The sequence below is a fragment of the Dasypus novemcinctus genome, chromosome 22, assembly GCF_030445035.2.
Source record: "Dasypus novemcinctus isolate mDasNov1 chromosome 22, mDasNov1.1.hap2, whole genome shotgun sequence".
In the NCBI taxonomy this organism is placed as follows: Eukaryota; Metazoa; Chordata; class Mammalia; order Cingulata; family Dasypodidae; genus Dasypus; species Dasypus novemcinctus.
Window position 1 is genome coordinate 42,174,712 of NC_080694.1, and position 6,000 is coordinate 42,180,711.

A 6,000-nucleotide genomic window follows, 5' to 3' on the forward strand; every position below is an offset into this window, starting at 1 on the left:
ATGCCCAGAGATGTACTTACCAAATGCAATGGATGTGTCATGATGAAGGGAGTGAGTGTTGCTGGGGGGAGGGAGTGGAGGGGTGGGGGTGGTGGGGTTGAATGGGACCTCATATTTTTTGAATGTGATATTTTTACAAAATGAATAAAATTAAACAAAATAAAAAACTCAGTCAAGGCTAATTAGTTCTCACTTTTTGCTTCACTCTAACTTTGTGACTTATCAATGCTGATATTTTTTAAACTTTTTTCACATGTAAAGAAAAGTAAATGAATTTGAAAAGATCTATTGAGGTTTCTGATTATAGGAAATACCCATAAGTAATGCCCCCAAAGTAATAAACCGAAGCCTCAAGAAATAGTAATAGCCTGTTGTTAAGGACCATACAAGAGTGGAAATGAAAGAAAGGAGAGGTGGTTCTTCAAATGGGGCCCCAAGCCAGCTGCCTAGGTTGAATTTAGAGTGAAAAATTAAGGTAGCTTCCCCTGATCACCATGTTGTACCACTTAGGCATTTCCTGTCAGTACATTTGCTTCTCAAAAGTTTCCATTTTTCCCCTCTGATATACATGGAAATTTAGCTATCGGAGGTAATAAGTATCATCACTGTCATTCACAGCTATCAGTAGTCATAGAAATTTCTGTTTTCATCTCATGGGGTTGGGATGAGCTTTCACATTTAGCTCCCAGTACTCTTCTCTTTTAAGCTGGATTCAAACGTGCAAGAGAGTAATAACTATTAACTATTACTTTAACAATATCGGAGACATAGTGAATAGCCCTCGAGCTTATACACAATCAAACATTGCAACAACCAAGACAGTGATTTTCACATTCATTCTATATCCCACCACTCTTCTCAGCTTCACCAGACTTAAATATAATACCACCAGAATTCTATCTTTATAGGCTTGGAACCTCAATCTTTTGGGATTCACCACTCTCTCTTACTTTGATAGCCTTGTGGTAGCCATAGCTTCATTTTTTTGTTAAAAAGTTTCATCCCTTCCGTATTCAACTTTTCATTCTTAATTTCTTTACTTTGTAGCTAATCAGCACTCATCCTTCAAGGATAAGCTACAATATCATTCCCCTTCTGTTTCAGTTTCCTTGGCTGCTCAAGCAAATGCTGTACACCTGGACAGCTTAACCAATAAGAATGTATAGGCTAAAAAAATAAGGTTTCTTCCCAAAGACTGGAGTTTGGGGGCTGGCTGTTGGCGTTTGAACCCTGGGCTCCTCTGTCACATGGTAATGCATATGGTGGCCTCTCCTGGCCTCCCCCTTCTCTTCCAGGTTCTGCAATGTTCAGTTTCTGGCTGCTTCCTGGGCTTTCTCTCTCTCTGTCTGAATTTTTTAATGAACTTAAAAAAATTTTTTTTTCTTTCTTATTTCTCCCCCCATTGTCTGCTCTCCATGTCCATTTGCTGTGTGTTCATCTGTGTCTGTTGTATTCTCATTAGGTGGATCCAGGAACCCATCCTGGGACCTTCCAGGGTGGGAGAGAGGTGATCATTCTCTTGCGCCACCTCAGCTCCCTAGTTCGCTGCATCTCATATTGTCTCTTCTCTGTGTCTCCCTCTTTGTTGCGTCATCTTGCTGCATCTGCTCTCTGTGTGGGCTGTGCTCCTGGGCAGGCCGCACTCTTTGCACTGGAGCCACTCCTTGTATGGGGCGATAATCTTTGCACATGGGCCAGCTCCTGGGTATCAAACCCTGGACCTCCTATATAGTAGGTGAAAGCTCTATCTGTTGAGCCCCATCCACTTCCCTCTCAGTCTGAATTTTGTTCTGCTTATAAAAGATTCCAGTAAAAGGATCAAGACCCATCCTGACTGATGTGGGTCATACCTGAACTGAAATAACCTCATCGTGAAGTCGTTCTTATAATGGATTCACACCTACAAGAATGGATTAAGTTCAAGAACATGTTTTTTCTGGGGTCCATACATCTCCAACCATCCGCCATCTTTTTTGGATATCTCTTCTCTGAGTCTGCTTCTTACCCTGAGGGTACTTCTATGGCTCATGGAGCCCATTGCAGCTTTTGTCATCAGTACATCACTGCAGAACTTGAGGGAGCAGGATCTCGTTTTCATGTGTCCTCATATCTCTAGTTGACTAACTGCTTCTCAACAAATGTTTGCTCATTTTTCTTCAAATTACTGAATGACTGAGTGAAAAAGAATTGCCATCCCCTTTCTTCAACCATCTAACTATTTCTGAAGGGTCCTTAAAAATTAGTGTAGATGTAGTTTTGAGAGTCAGAGAGTAATTTAGGAGTGGGGAGAATGTGCTAAGTGTGTCTAAATGAAGGTAACTAAGACTAAAACTGTATTTTGGACTCAAAATAGGATTTGCAAATGGGTGACAAAAGACATACCACACTGTTTCACTTATCTAATACTCTCATCGTGCTTTAGTCCATTCTTTGTGTTTCTTATTAATTTTAAACATATTATCATTCCTCCCCCTTCATGTCTTCCCCCAAGTGGTCCCTCAAAACTGGCATGTCCCACATGCCTCAGTCAACTTCTCATTCCCATCATTCAAACAACTTCTGAAATCCCATTTCCTCTATTAAGCTTCTGACTAATTGGAAAAGAGGTAGCAATTTCCCCCTTGAAAGGCAGTTCCCACCATTCTCTTTCCACACAACTCCCCACCAAGGACCTTGCTTCCTCCAGGCACTCAATTCTCTGAGTATTTATTGCTCTGAAGTCTTGAGCTTTATATGGACCTTTCTGTCCTAAAAGGTAAGGTCAGAGAATATAGAGAACTTTGAACAGTACCTTGTTTGTTTTTTCTCAAAAGGAGCTTTAAATGAAACTTACACTCTAAACTTTTCAAGGTGTCAATTTCTTTTTTGGCTTAAGCAGACCTAAAGTCAGTGACTCAATAGTACACATACTTTTTATGATGCGATACTTTTGATTTTCTCATCTGATGCTACTATTGATAATGCAGCATTCATAGTTGGCACTCATCTTCAGGGTATCATCTAGTGCCATCAGTGTGTAAAGAATGGGGATGTCTTGGGCAATAGCAGATATACAAAACATGAAGTTTCATCCTCAACCAGAAGATGCATTTCTTACTCATATTTTACAAATGAGATTATAGCACTCCCTCCAGATTTTTAAAAGTTACATTTAATCCAATGGCAAGTATGGGTTGAGAGTCCATACCCCTCAAGCTTTCAGCCTTTCAACTCTGACCTCGAAGAAGTATATTAAGGTTAAATGGATGAGGAACAATTATATAGGTTCTATAATGACTCCCTTTTATTCTTTGATTTCTGAAGTTAGAATCACCCATCATCAGCACGGCCATCAAGATTCTAAAGTTCTAGGGCATTTTGCCAGTTCAAAATACAATTGGGTACGTAAAAAAGACTGACACAGTTTATTTCAATGTCTTTTCAACATCTTTCCTGAGGACATGCCTTTTTTTAACAAGATGTCTTTATGCTGTGCAACTACAAATGCAAACCACTGATATGCATTGATATGCTGTATGAATATAGCTTTGATCCTTTGCAAAGTGTTAGCGTCACAGAAAGCAAAAGGAAAAATGAATGGAGGGAAGCCCTGAGCAGAAGTGTTTTATAAATCAGAATTTCCATACAATTTATGGATGGGTTCACTGGATACCTAGCATAGCAACAGAATTGCCACAACTTGTAATTTTTGCATGTCAAATGTGCTCCACAAACAAATGCATCTAAATGTTACATGTTGTTCTCTCCTATCACTTATGAATATATTGGAACAGATACTCCCTTTATTTAAGCTACTCTCTGATCACATATTACCATGCCATTCTTGTGTTTCAGGTCATTGGGGAAATATAGTGAAATATATCTGTACACTGAAAATAAATTCAAAAGCTTCCAAATAAATCTAAAGGTCAAATAAAGCACAGTTGCTGGCATTAGACATCATCTGACTCCAAGAAACAAAATGTCCATTTTTCATTAAATACTCAGTTGGATCGAGTGGATTTTCTGTTTTTTTTGAACCAACTGCGATAATATCTTATATTGCTATTTTAGGAAATTATGAGCTCGATATCAGCACAAATCAAAATCTTAGCAAAAGCATTTTAACCTGTGCCATAGTTTAACTATATATGACAACATTTTTGCTCTTTTACTTTTGGGTGAAAAATGTATGATGTGAATGAGAATTAGCATATCAAGTAATAATAATAATTGCTAACAACTATAGATGATACACCTCTTTACCAGTTACAATGTTAAAGGTTTAGTGCCGTATTTCATCATCAGAACAGTCTTAAGAGATAAATGCTATCATCATTCCCATTTTATAGGCCAGAGAACCAGAAAGAGAGCAGTTAAGCGACTTGTCCAAGGTAAGCTAGAATGTGTAGCCAGAACTACCCAAATTTATATAATCCTACCCACATTTATTTAACCCATAGTCCCTTATTTCACAGTCTATTGCCCCTACAGTTACAAATTGAGAAGCTACTAAGAAGGTCAGTGATAAGCTTGGTCATCCATTATACCAGGCATATAGATATTTCACATCAGAGAGGAAGAAACACAAGGCAATGTTATGAGTATAGGCTCAAAATATGGCTTTACCACTACTAGCTTAGTTACTTTCAGGTAAGGTTCTCTGTGCCTTAGTTTCCTCATCTGAAATATGGGGATAAAATTAGTACCTACCTGATGTGACTGTACAGACCCTAGCAAGGTGCTCAGTTCATCATTTACCTATACCTAGGAGATAAATGCTGCTTTGTTCACGGAGGAATGGATAGCATGCAAGGTAAAATCAGACAGTCTGATTTTCCAAAGACTATGGTAATTTCTGGGAACCGATTAGGCCAGAGGTATCTTTTTCCAGGTTTTAAACGCGTTAAAATGATTTTCTTCACTCATCCACTGCTGGTGGGAATGCAGAAGGATCCAACCATTCTGGAGGACAGTATGGCGGTTTCTCAAAAAACTAGCCATAGATTTGCCATATGACCCAGCAATACCACTGCTGGGTATATACCCAGCAGAACTGAAAACAAGGACGCAAACCGATATATGTACACCAATGTTCATAGCAGCATTGTTCACTATTGCCAAAAGTTGGAATCAACCCAAATGCCCATCAACAGATGAGTGGATCAATAAAATGTGGTATATACAAACAATGGAATACTACTCGGCTGTAAGAACAAACACACTACAAACACATGTGATAACATGGATGAATCTTGAGAACCTTATGTTGAGTGAAGCAACCCAGACATTAAAGGACAAATACTACATGACCTCAATGATTTGAAATAACCAAGCTGCCCTAGATAGCAAGAGACTGAACGATAGGCTTACAGGAAATCGGAGGGTGGAGGAAGGATGTGAGCCGATGTCTACAGGAGTGGAACTTAAGACGAGATGGTGGTAAGTATGAACACAAAGAAGAGATAAAAGGGGGGCAGGGGTTGCCTTTGGTTGGGGCTTTGCGGGTTTGAGGGAGGCTGGGGATGGGCGGATGGGTAACACTGCCCAAAAGTGGGGGGAGGGAGGGGTAGCATACGAACACAGGAGAGGGTCAGGTGTTGGTGGAGAGTAAAATGCCGAGAAAATCATATCAAAATATAATAAAGAGGGTTACCTGTTTAGAATGCTCGGAGGGAAGGGTCTGATGCAGGACGGGCTCCTGGGGAATGTCTAAATGCTCATTCTGCCAGAGTGGGTGACACCATGGGGTAGAAACCCAGGTAGTGAGAGTGGGGGTGGACCCACATCCTGGGGAGGACTAATGCCATCAAATAGAGGGAACTGTATCCCTCGAGAGAAAGGGTGGCTCCCAGGGCATTGGGGCAGTTGAGCAAGTTAGACCCTGAACACTATTCCATCTATATCTGGAAGTGGCTCCTCGGGAAACGGAGGCTGGCTGTCACCGTGGGCACCAAGATGGAAGGGAAAATGGACGTTAAATGTGTGTAACCAAGGTAAATGGGGGGTAAGAGAGGAGTT